At 44.5% G+C, this 13,676-nt stretch overlaps 1 long non-coding RNA gene across 1 annotated transcript; it reads right to left on the reverse strand.

Moving 5' to 3' along the window:
* Positions 1-4,481: 4,481 nt before the first annotated feature.
* LOC144174581 (uncharacterized) lies at positions 4,482-11,423 on the reverse strand. Its single transcript, XR_013323495.1, has 3 exons — positions 10,774-11,423; positions 8,948-9,217; positions 4,482-6,060 (listed from the first exon to the last, which is right to left on the reverse strand). It is a non-coding gene; the product is annotated as an uncharacterized LOC144174581 (long non-coding RNA).
* Between the last annotated feature and the right edge of the window lie 2,253 nt (positions 11,424-13,676).

Below are 13,676 nucleotides of genomic sequence, written 5' to 3' on the forward strand. Positions count from 1 at the left end.
TCGACGATGGTGAGTTTCGCTGCCTGTCTGTTCACTCTTTCATCTGCGTTCTTAAGCTCCCTCACTTCATCTGTGGTGCACTATCCTGCACGGCCACCCTCCGTCACAGCTGAGCTTAAGATCGAACTATGGAACGCCTCAGTATACGGAACGCTGTTAGGCGCGTGCTACATGCGTCGTTTCACGTCTTTCTACGTTGACTTCGGCTTTTTCGCCCAAAGCCATTTATGCTTTCTCATGAGGAAAAAATGTGAGAAGCAAGGAAATCAAAACCACTACAGCCAAGTGATTTAACCAATACTCTACGCGCATGTTAATCAGTGGCCTTGGCTGTGAGGCAGCCTTTCTGGTAGTCTATAGCTGAAATATGTGTCTCTTATAAAGGTATGTTGAGTGATAGTTGCCCAATACGCTGACATTTTACGCGTGCATGCGCCATGTCTTCCTGTCTGTTTCATAAAAAAAAGAACGCTTGCACGAAAATACAGTTTCGCCGTTCGCAATATATGACTACAAAAACAGTAGCGGGGCGGCGAGAGCTGCTTTTACGCGTTCCGCATTTCACGCGTTATTAAACTACTGCTGCCGCTTCAGGTGACGTATTTGTATTCACGGCACCGTAATCTACTAACACAGGGCAGCTTGTTTCTAGCCCTTGGTGTCCCTTGAAGACGTGTACAACAACAGCTGGATCCGTACGTATGCAGACGCGCGGAGTTAAATGTTAATCGCTTACCCCATCCTAACTCTTATTTTATTTTGCCTTCCCTCGTCGCTGTTTTTCTCGCCCTACGTCATGCCAACGCAGGGGGCTTCGCATTAAGTGACACGCACCTGCACCAAGGGACTCTACGGCAATAGCCATCATGCCAGAAAGTTCACGGCAGCCCATTATTTTACTTCTTTCACCCCGCGTCGTTGTCGCCTATAGCCAAGATGTCGCTCGTTTTTTTTTCTTTCTTTCTTTTTTTGCTTAACGACTTGTGCAAGCAGTTTGCGACGTGAGCGTGCGCCAACGAGGCTTGCTTGCTTGCATAGCGCCGCTCGCTTGTTTGTAACTTCTTGCGCGCAACCTTCGATAGCACAGCATCTGGTAACAGTGGCAAGCGCCTTTTATGCGTTCCTCTCTTTCTTTTGCCTTGATTACTCAGGGCCGCTTACGCTGCTTACACCAAGTGCTTGCGACAAAAGCCCGTTTAACCAACATTCCTCAAAAAAGCATCTAAACTGGTTAACCAAAGTACTGTTTATTAAATTCTACGAGATCGACTCATTACTTGGTTGTTTTTGTTTCGTTTCTTTTCTTTTCTTTTTTTTTTCAGACACCGGCGATTCTGCCCCGCAGGTCATTTTGCCTTCTGCAATGCCGTAAAACGTAAAACCGCCTTCAGTAGTCGTTGTTAAGTGAAGAATGCAAAGAGCGTAAGCGTATGGCTGGGTAACACGCCATTTTACGGTCTTATATAGAGCTCCAACACTGCGCTCCTCTTCTCCCTCAACACATTCTTTTGCCTTCCGCCCCTCCTTGGGCGTTTGTTCAAGTTTATACCTAGGTTGCATGGGCCGTAGTGAGGGGTAGGAGCGTAAAACCAGCTGTTGAGCACTCAATTATCCAGTGGCTGTTTCGAAGAACCCCTTGTTTCTCTCTTTTGTTTCATTTTTTTAATGGCGCTATAGTTTTTGAGCGAAATTTGCTGCTTGTTTCCAAGTAGTCGTTCCACATGACCGTAAAATCCTGGCGCTCGGAAGCGGTTGTGTGGAATGTGCTGTTGCCACAACCCTAAAAAAAGAGGCCGCTTTCCAGCTTTTCGCGGGCGTTCTGCGATTCAGGGAAACGGCCCTCACCCAACGCCCAGAGGTTGGGTCCCTGAGAGCGTTGAAAAGACTTATTTCAAGCGGAATTCAAAGCAGTTAACTGCGTTCGAATGATCCTTCGGCTTCTAATTGATTGATTGTAGGGTTTAACGCGCCGACGTAAAGCTGGCGATGGGGCTTGCCGTAGTGGAAGGCTCCGGATTAATTCTGACCACCCGGGGATCTTTAGCGTGCGCCGAAACCTCGTACAGACGGGCGTTTTTCCTTTTCGCCATCCTTGGGCTTCTCACAACCAGCATTTTATTTGAATACAAAACGAACAAAGAAAACAGATATGAAATTCTCGATTAGGGTAAAGAAACTGGGTGGGGAAAAAACTGAGGGGTCATCGTGTCCTACGCAACTGGGTGGCAGCGAAGTTGTTAGGTGCACCAAAATCAGACAGACGATAAAATAAATGGACACGAAGAAATGCACGATGAAGGAGCTTGATTTCGCCAGAAGTGTGACGAGAGTGGCTTTGCGGTCACTGTCATTTAGTTACGCAACAGGTTGGCGTAATTCCAAGATTTATGTTTTCATTTTAGACACGGTCTTGGCATGCATTCCAATTTTCAATTCACTACACACTAAAAATTTTTACGCCCAAAAGGGTGCTTCAGCTTGTCGCCGCAGGAGCACCCTAAAAACTGAATATTTTACGCCCTTTAGGGTGCTTGGATTTTGTCGCCGCAGGAGCACCCTCTGTGAAGCACCCCAGAAGACAGGTGCCTTATAAACACCCTTGTCCGCCTAAAAGTATCCTAGGGTGCTACTTAGCACCCCAATCTGTAGGAGCATCTTCTGCAAAAGCACCCACCTAAAGGGGTACAAAACGGGTGCGTCATCCTCGGTTCACAGGTGCAGCAGGTGTGAGACCACATATTGCACAATATCACACACGATTATGGTATGAAACATTCGTGCTTTCCAAGCTCGGTTCTGTGAGACATTCCATTGAAGCTCAACATCAGCTGATAATTTCCTTGAACTTGTGTCACCGATTGTTAAAACATCAATTTAAAAAGTCAGGAGCCACATCTCAGTACAGTTATAACTTTAGAGGTAGTTGATTACCCAAAACTTCGTAAAAAACCAATTATATGTTCACTTTGCCGAACTGCAGTACACATCCTTCGAGATTCACTGCAGAGCCTAACCATGCTGTGCAGTGAAAGCAATTAGGTGTGCAACACTTCAACCACACAAAACTTCCTTGAACCTTAAAACCCTTGGCTTCTTAGTATTGCATCAAACTTCCAATCAAGGTAGCTACCTGCAATGTTTAGTGCCTTATTCTTGAGCTGAGCAGGAAGGTTCAATATCAAGGAAGACCAAATGCAAAATGTATAGTTTCCTCCGTAATGCGGCTCATAATATAGTTCCCTCCGTACTGCGGCTCATAATCTACTTATAAAAGTTGGGTACCCAAGCCATTTATTTTCGTTTGCATTATTGTTTTTGCTTTACGGAAAAATATTCATATGGTACAGCACTTGCAAGGTTTGGTGGTATTTGGAGTTTTATAAACATCCCTTTAGACTAAATGACCCCACATAGCAATAACAAGAACTGCAAACATCACAGAACAATGCATACAAGTTCCCTGGTGAAGCCCATGGTTGAAATGTAATGCCATTGTTCAGAAAACATTATTTTATCATGAGGCTAGCTTGTACATGGTGCCTTGCATTATGTCCCTGCCGGTGGATGTGGGGTCATTTGTCACTGTTGCAAATGAAAAGCCAACAGCCAGGGCCCATTAGTTTTGGCTAGTATTACGAGGTGCCTCACGGTAAGCATTCTACGTCAATAGACTTTTTTAGAGTTGACTAGAACTGAAATCAGCAAAAGATTCTCTACAAAACATGCAGTCTATCCACAGCTTTAGGGTTTGCTAATTTCCATAGTTGGGTTTCTTCTGCCTTTCTTAACAACATTTTTCTTTTGATAAGAAGGTGCACAACCAAAAGCAAAAAGCTTTTCTGTAAACCTTTGGTAGCTATATAATTGTTACAAAATATTTTACTCTAAATATGGCAGCTTAAACTGAGAATATTTGCATTTAAAAACATTAAAATAAGTTTAAATTGATCATAAATTTTTAGCTGTTTTTACGCAAAACTGTACATGGGATATGAAGTGCACCACAGGGAGGGCTTTGAATTAGCTTTAGCAAATTTGGGACATTTAAGGTGCACTGAAATCTCTACACATGCGCTTTTTCACTTTCTGTATCCACCAGGAAAATGGCTGCCAATTTAGACAGCGATTCTAAATAGTAGTTGACGTGCATTTTAAAATAATCACAAACATTATAGCCACAAAATTAATTTTTACAAGTTGTAGACATTGCCCGTTACACCAGACATTGGACTACACTGTCAAGAGCTTTGACATCTACAATGACGTCTACAAAGCAGGCTTATACTGGTAGAATGTTTCATACCATAAATACTGTGTGTTCAGAGCTCACGTGTGAAGTATGGATACTGCTGCTTCAGCAAGAACCGAGGATGAGCACCCTTCCTGGTTCTGAAAAAAAATAACAGAGGAAATGCCTTAAGCAGGATTCTGAAACGGGGTTGAATGAAACAAGAATGAACAAGAAATTCTTTCAAAACATGTAAAGCAATGCAAACAAATATTTATTTCAACTTATTTCTACAAAAGACCACCTCATGAAGACTGGTGGTGGGGTATTGGCTCAAAAAAAAAAGCAGAGAGCACTTATACAAATGCTACAGGGAGCTTTCGCAGCCAACAATTGTTTGAACACACCTAAACTAATCACTGTTCAACAAACTCATAAAAAATGTTTGAATGCATAAAAAACCAGTGGTAAACACAGGAAACAGTTAAAACAGAATGACGGCACAAGTTTGTCCCGTCGTTCTCTTCTGTGTCCTGGGTTTTCCTATGGTTTTTCATCCATTCAAACATGTACCAGCTAGCCCAGTCCAACGCCTTGGTATCATAAAAATATGGATAGTCAATCCTTACACAAAGTTGAAAAAAAAAGAAAGTATAAAGTAGGTGACAAAATTAAAACGACAGCAAATTGGTTGGCTTTTAATTTTAAATGATAATATAAAAAATAATGGCATGAATGAAAGTGAGCAGCACGCGAAGTACCTTGTTGCTAGCCCGACATTCCACTTTGAAGCAAAATGTCCGCTTTCAACACTACATAGGCTAAACATGCAATGAGGCATTCCTTTAGGCACACAAAATATACCATAATTGTTAAAAAAGCTACGAATCAGTTGAAAAAACCTGACCACGACAAATTGGAATTAGTGACTAGATACAGTTTCAGAAATACACAGCGACATCATATAAAAATATATGGTTCCCATACAAAGATTGATCATAACAAAAATTCAGGACATTTATCAGAGTGGCATCAATGTGCAAAGCAGCTTAATGAAGGAAGACGGTCTTCACTAAAAACATGTTAATATTGGGAGCTCATGTGCTTCCCTGCAAGTTGGGTGTGTAAACCCACTGACATCTTAACTAACCCGCCTGAATCATCACTTGATAGACATTGAGGAATTTTACGAATTGGTTTATTGTAGCCAGCTGTCTAGTTTATTTCCCTATTTTTCTTGGCATTTCGTGTCTAATTCTAAATTTGGTGACTAGATAGCTTTTACTATGGTCATGCACTGGTGACAACGAATATTTGATTTTACTTTAAAAAAATTTCAGTTTTGTTTTATTGCTCACCAGCCAACGATCTGAAATATCAGAGGCGCTTAAAACGTATGTTGGCATTTCCTTCCTGCAGTGTAGTACAACTAATCATGACTTTTACCATAATTTGTTCACAAATCGTAATATGTGGAAAGTATTCAGCTTAATGAAAATGTCATTTCAGAAGCATGCACAATCAGCAAGGCCTCAATGACTCTCATGACGTGGTCCACTTGTTTCTGTCACAAATAACCTGAGTGCAGACACATTCCACCGAAGACGAAGGTAACATGCCCTCTTGGGTGATGAATATTTAAAAAGCCTTACGAGTAAATTTGCTGCTGAGCACGTGAAATTGTGGCATTAAAACAAAAGATCCCTCTGCGGCATCTTTCACTTGGAGGAGCGCTTGACCACAAACTTTGAGAAGCTGGAAAATGCTCCATGAACCGCTCCAGCCAGCAGAAACGATGCAGGACACAAGTTGGTAGGCGGACCGTTGGCATCCTGCGATTGTGAAGATATTTCTGTTTAGTAGATGCTCTTCTTTTTGTACCACTGTTTATTTCACCTTTAACAAGCAGCTGAACTCCTTAACGTTCGCATAATAAAATGCTGCAATGCGGAACAGTTAGCAGGGTTACCTCAATTTTGCTTTTCTACGAATTAACACAATGTAGGTAATCTGCACACAACTACAATCAAAGTACAATTTTCACCTACTTCACTGCTAACATCAGCGTTTGACTGCTCAAGCACAAATACAGGTTAGACATGTGAGCAATCTGCTAAACGTATCCCCACAAACTGAACAATCAGGCATCAGAAATCGGCAAGGAAGGAGGTGTCACGTTTAAATGGCACTTTTTTTGTTCAAAACATAAACAACACCTGGAAGCTTGAAGCGTGAGAGGGGGTCTTTCACGCTGACAATGTCAGAACATAGCTTGCTAGTGGGCACCTGCACGATGTGCACAATGTGTTTCTTGAAAATGCGTGCGAAAGTTTGATTGATGTGTAGGACGAGAATTGCAGCACGTTTTGACACAGGCCTTGTGGACGCTTCTGCCTGCTAATGTCAATGTGGATTCTTGCTAGTCGCCCTCTTCGCTTCTTTCTGAATATAATGCTTTAGGCATTATATTCAGGACAACGACTGCATCAAAACGTGCAGCAATTACCTACGTCCCACACATCGGTGAAACTCTCGCACACATTTTCAAGACACGCATTGCATACATTGTGCATGTGCCCACTAGCAAGCTGCGTTCTGACATTGTCAGCGTGAGAGACCCCCTCTCACACTCCAAGCTTCCGGGTATTGTTTATTAGATTCCATGCGCTGAATGCAAATCAGTGTACATTGGCGAAACGGGCAATCTGCACAGAAGATTAATGCAGCACTGGAACGAAGTGAACAAGGGCCATGCAAAAACAAGTCCACTGGCAGAGCACCGTGAGAGGACGGGACACGTGGTCGACTGGAACAAGACAAAATTACTGACAACTGAGTGCAATCTATCTTCTCGATTACTGCTCGAGTCCCTCATTGTTCAGACGACGCCCAACATTATCAACATAATGGATGGCAATCTGCACCATATCTATGCAAACTCATTGCGCCGCGTAATGCCCAATATATAGCTTCGTTTTCCACGACACATGCTCACCGTGAACAAGCAACAAACCGTTAAATGGCTTTCTTGACTTGGTCAGTGACCTACGTTTCATCACTGCAATAATGCTTCTACCTGCCTACACGGCATTCCGTCAAACACTGGACTACACCACATGAGCCATTGGCGTTCTTAACCTGCACCAGAGTATATAACCTTTCACTACTGCTATGAGATAGACCCATAAACGCACTTCAATATGGCCTTTATATTTAGCTCTTGGAAACATTATGTATAATTTTACCTTTAAGTTGCACCTGCTACAGCAGCTGGTACTATACCAAAAACATGAAAAAAAAAAAAACGGTGGTTTAACACGCCAAAGCTACACTTGGGATATGGGGAGCACTGTAGGGGAAGGCTTCGCATTAATTTTGACCATCTGGGTATTTTTGTGCGCATCGAAATCTCCAAACACGGGCGTCTTTACGTGTTGCCTCCATCTGAAAAGCGGCTACACCAAGCGGTATCTAACCGACATTCGCCTCCACAGCACACCACCCTAGCCACGGCAGTGGGTTAAACATATGAAATAAAGCGAGTTTTGGAGTGCAAATGAAAATATTAATCACACGTCTTATTTTCCCAATCGATGTACCTTTTGAAATCCACCATGCAATCCCCCCTCCCCTACCGGCCTACCAAAACACCTTTGTCTCAAGAGGTAATCAGGCTGTTGTTAATGAAGTAAGTATTTACAATCCGAGACTTGCCACCGTTAAAGTCATGCACTTTGTTTTAGAGATAAGCGACATTAGCCATTTGCAGCACCAGGAGTTAATTGTGCTAAGATCAGATTGAAAGCATTGACGGTAGTAGTTAAAAGAAATTGTGTGATAAATTACAACATCATCTGCAAATAGACTTACATGGGAGGATATGCAACATGGAAGATAGACCAAGCAACCTGCCTGGGGGGACAACAAAGTGGCACGAGCAAAAGAAGTATATAGTTATTAGAAGTAAACTGCATTTGAGAAGAATGAAAATCTTTTGCTCAAGTGAGGACATTAGGGTGAAGTTTGAGAAGTAGTCTGTGGTGTGCAATGCGATTGAATGCTTTAGAAAAATCGAGAAAAACTACCGCAGTTTGTAAGCCTGTGTCAATGGATCAATGTAGATCGTGAACAAATCCTGAAAGTTGTGTTTCTCAAGTAACCCTTGTGAAAACCGTGGTGATATTCGAATGTGATATTGTGATTTTATAAATAATTAGCGACCTGAGAGTGGATGAAATGTTTCCTGACCTTGCATATGGTGCTTGTTAGGGAAATTTAATGGTGAAGTACTGTCTCCTGATTTAAAGACTGGTGCTACCTCGACTATCTTCCAACCATTGAGATTAGTGCCTGTCATGAGAGACTGCGAAAAAAGCGCTGTCAGAATTCTACAGACTGCGGGATGTACTTTTCGGTATAGTATGATTATTACCAGTATGATCTGAAGTAGACCAGTTTGTATTGCAAGTTTAAAACCATATCGAAAGATCCTAAATGTTTGCTTGGCTTGATTACATACGAATACTTGCTTCAAAGTCAGTTCAATTTCTCTTCTTGCCCTTTAGTCGTCAGCCCCAGATTCTCTTCAATATCTCTGCTAAGCAATGACACGCTCCATACGCACAGCACTGCTTCATGAAAATGTTTCAAATAATCAGAGGCCACAGCACTGCTAACAGGTATACATCATGGCAAGTTCCACAACATGCAATAACTAACCTGAAAATACATAATCGGTGGGTGCACCGATATGGCAGCAGTGCCTGGACCGATGTGTCGAGCAAATGTGCTGACTTCTGAACGGGTGGTCCAAGCGGCCAGATGATGGATGAATGACCATTCCTGGCGGCAAAGCGTACGGAGCACCAACGAAAGGCCAGGCAGTACTTGGGTACAGCAGGTGCAGTGTCGGTTGGCCAAGGGAGGCCCTGGCAAAGCCTTTGAAACTGGACTGGAAGGCAGCTGACCCAGGACAGCCAGCAGCAGCACCTGCAGGTGCATAATCTGTGAGTGTGCTGACACTTGTTGAAATACAAGAAGAGCACACACAAAGCACGAATGCTTACATCAAGTAGATTTTTAATCGTTTAAAGACAGTAACCTCCAAGGCACTAATAAGAACATTCCCGGAACACCCCAAGTGAAATTTAGGTCACAGTAAGAATGTATTTATTAGACCCGCAGGTACTGTGAGTGGGGTATGCATGATATATGCAAAGCTAGCTACTGAGCTAATTTGCATGGAACGCATGCTAGCAGCTCATCTGTATCCCTTGCTTTCAATCGGAACTGGTGTGTGATAGTTGAGGCTCCTCCATTTCAATGTCTGACTTGTATCTGCACGTTCAATTCTCCAATATAAATCGAGTTGAGTGAGTGCCTACAGCTTTTTTGTTAGTCTCTGTATGGCCTGCGGTTTTGCGAAAATGAGAACTTGCGAATTGGCTCAATTTTCTGCACTAATTTAAACAATACATATGCCTCTGATATCAAGCCCCAGACTTCACGAGAGCTACTCTGACAGAATCGGCAGGCGCCTCGTAGGCGTTGTGAAATCTCCCCCACTACCCCGAGGCTATGCTAACTCCCTGCGATGCCACATGCGCGCATTTCACCTTCAATTTGCACGTATGTGAATTCTATACCTCTATGAACTCTCAGACGGGCGTCGTCATATTCGTGCCGGACTCGTGAAACTCGGCAACGTAAATTACCGCACTCGCTCGCTGGCACGCGGCCCGAACTCTCTCACCGTTTCCGGCCCTTGCATACTATTTTCTCCACCTTGCACTTTGTAAATTCTCATGTTTAACTACACCTCGTGCGCCCTCATCTCTTGCCTGCTTTTCTTCCAGCACAACTCCGTCAGCACCCGGTCGACGCGTACGCTGTCGGGGCGCGTTGGCGAGCGAGTACGGCAATTTCGCTGTTGTCGAGCTTCACGAGAACAGCACACATATCGCGGCCCGAAGACCGCGAGGCGTACGGTCGCCGGTCTCGCGAGCGCAATAGCTGCGAAGCGCACTGCACGGAATTCGTGAAGGGGGGGGGGGGGGGGGGGGGGGGGGGGGGGGGGGGAGAGATTTCACAACACCTACGAGACGCCAGCCATGGAATCACGTGTACGCGTTTTCACATGCACTTCCAGGGAACCTCCTGTTCATGTTATTTCTTGGTATACCGCGGGTATTCACGAGGGAGGACTAATCACAGCGTTGTGCCACTCACGCGAAATTGCGACTGCGATCTGCAACCGCAAAGGCACTGTTTGAGAGACACATAAACAAACGCCCCGGTGTTAAAGAGCCTTGCGTGATGTGAAATTATTAGCAGCCGTGTACCATAGCGCGAGCATCGTAGCCAAGGTCTAGCTTCAGCGTAAATTGATGCTGACTTCTGCGGAAACGGTGGACTGGGCGCCAAACAAGTATACTAACTCACGTAGGCTCTCAGAGCAAACGAGATGGAGGTCTAGCGAATTACTGACCCATAAACACCAGAACTCATTCTAACCAAATACAGAATAATAAAAAATGCGTACTTACCCGAGCAAAAACGATGTTTCCAACGTAAAATTCTCCTTCACTGTCGTCTTCATCTCGCGGACACACGAACACGCTTTGTTCTGATGCAATGTCATCCACTTTTGACGCGCAGTATTTTATCCGGCGATGATCGTTCTTCCGGGGTCCCCATGTTCAACACACGCGTAGGTTAGAAGGGTAGACATCACCCATAAAGCTTCTATAACTATGATTTAAGCTTGAAATAGATAAAACAGATTAAATCACGCCACCAACCACTCGGCACAAAACGCCATGAAAAAACACACACAAAAGTGAGAGATAGTTGCCAGACTTCAAATGCAGCACCTCTATGTTTGACGAAAATTGTGTTACTACTGTAATGTTGGTAATTATCTTTCTGCTTTCAAAGTCTGAAATGTGTTTATAACTTAAATTTAAGGTTTTTAAACACAAAAAGTGAATACACATAAAGTAATTGACATATATACTGATATTGTAAAGAGGTTTGACGTTTGTTTTGGTTTTGTTTTCACGGCGGGCTTCTCAAGAGAGAACGTGCGAGAAAACGAGCTACTTTGGGTTTAGGAAGAGGGCGGTAAATGTCGGCGTGATAGAAAGCAAGGAACAGGTGCTTACCCTGGTCGTTAAAAAAGGAGCTAATGAAACCCTCACGTAAAAAAAAAAAAAAAAAAGAAAAAAAAAAACGTTCGACGAGGAATCGAACCATTGACCTACAAAACAGTAAACGGACGCGTTAACAAACAGCTATGTCGGCGGGCGTGTTCACGGCGCCTAAAACAACTCTATACTTACGTAAGTTGTCAACGAATATTGTTGCTTGTGTCTAGTCATCACCTCCTTTAACGATGGTCTAGTTTATGCTGCATGTTTTAAATTCTGGCTGTCCTAACGCTTGTTTCTCACGCACCGGTCTTGCAGACGAGGCCGCATTGCTAGCGCTGCAAGCGATTGAGCCAAAGCTCCATTATTTGACTCAAGCAAAGCTATCGCAGTCAACCCGACCTTTTCTGCGCAAGCCACGGCAGCCACGAAATAAATGGAATGTGCCGTTAGAATTATGGCGTTGATAACGCTTGTTTGACCGGCACCGTCTTGCAGACAAGCAACGTCGCTCTAATACTACAAGCGATGTCACTCCTGGCATGTCAGGCGCATCAAACCCATCGTGTAAAACGACTGCTAACAGTGCGAAAACCTCTGAGTTTGTAACAAGTGGGGATTTGCGGTGGCGGCGACGTAATAGGTACAGCAAGCAGGTAGGCAGAACAGCAGCGTAGGGTTGCAACCTTTCCCCGAAAAAAAAAAACGGGCCTTCCGGGGGGGGGGGGAGGGGGGGGGGAGGGGGGGATTGTGTTTAAAAAAGACGCCATGTTTTTTAACATGCAGTGCCATTTATTGTAGTGTTTTCTTAGAGAGAAATCAACATAACGTTTGTACTGACAGTGATTGAGAGCTTGGTTAATCGATCTGCATGTGCTTCACTGAAAAGTAACCGCAATTGCTGACCGCGGCGGTAGAATTTCGTTATTTTGTTCTTCCCGTAGGTCCCCCTCCATCTGAGGCAGCGCGCTCGCCCGCGTATTTTCTCTGCTCGCGTGTCTTTGCGCAGCTTGTCTACATAGGCGTGCGCAGAGTTCTCAATTTGGGGGGGGCAAAGTCTTACCGCTGCGCCCCCCCCCCCCCCCCCCCCCCCCAGAGCAACTCCCGACCTCTTCTCACTGAAGGCCTTGCGGTGCGAACGCAGTGCAAAGAGGGATGGTTATAAAATTTTTATTTCAATGTGATGGAATTGCAACACACACAAAATATTTCTGAGCAGAAATTTTACTTTCATGTGTTACATCGGCAAGGCAGGCATGGGGCAAATTTGGCGCCCCCTTCAGATGATTAGGGGGGGCGGCCGCCCCCCCTGCCCCCCCTGTGCGCACGCCTATGCTTGTCGACACGTATTTATCGTCTTAGTTGTTGAATTGACGCTTATAAAACGCCAAAACGGGCATAATCACGGCACAAAAGCCAAAAAACCGGCTGATGACGACTGGTTTTAGATATGGACCGGCAACCGGCCCGCTGTCTAAAAAACCGGTCGGGCCGGTCCAAAACCAGGAAGGTGGCAACCCTACGGAAGCGACGAGCGAAAATGATTTTACACGACCGCCCCCGTCGGCCTGCGCAAAAAAGGAAGATAGAACCCCTGCATACACGCCCTCGAAGAAAGCTGTACAGCCGATTCAGTTTGTTGTGGACGAAGAGCAACCGAGGCTGCAGCCACAAACGATTGCGCTTGCCGTGGTATGAGCCAAAGCATATCTTCACATAGTTATGTTATCGTCCGTCTGACTGTTACTTACTGAAGGGAAAATTCAGAACACAAACGTTGACGTCTAGCGTCTATGCCAGACATAGACGCTGCTGTTTAGGCCCTAAAAACCACCTTCAGGGCGTCTGTCGGTTCTGTCTGATGGCGCGCTCGCGCCGCTGATTACGAACGAGGCGTCTGTTGGCGTTGACTTATCGTGTTGGCGAGCCGGTAAACGCCATCACGGTTAAACTCCCTGTTGGAAGACTACGCTGTTGGGACGATAGAGTGCCGACAGAGCTTCTTATTGGCCCCACAAACGCCATCAAGGTTAAACTCCCTGTTGGAAGACTAGGCTATTGGAACGATAGAGTGCCGACAGAACTTCGTATTGGCCCCCACAGGCGTGCTGTGAGCCCAACAAGAAAGTCTTGTTGGAATTTTTGCCCGGGGCATAATAATACGGGAACAAATTCTTAGGTAAATTCGATTTCGTTGAGGACACCGATGCCTCGCGTAAAAGTTTTATTTATAGGACTACAAGAGGCATTTTGTAGCCTTTCCTTCCCGTGCACCCAGACATCGAAACGAACCTTGTGAT

Source organism: Haemaphysalis longicornis, unplaced genomic scaffold (genome assembly GCF_048455015.1).
Source record: "Haemaphysalis longicornis isolate Haplotype H1 unplaced genomic scaffold, Haemaphysalis longicornis Haplotype H1 scaffold_3, whole genome shotgun sequence".
Classification (NCBI taxonomy): domain Eukaryota; kingdom Metazoa; phylum Arthropoda; class Arachnida; order Ixodida; family Ixodidae; genus Haemaphysalis; species Haemaphysalis longicornis.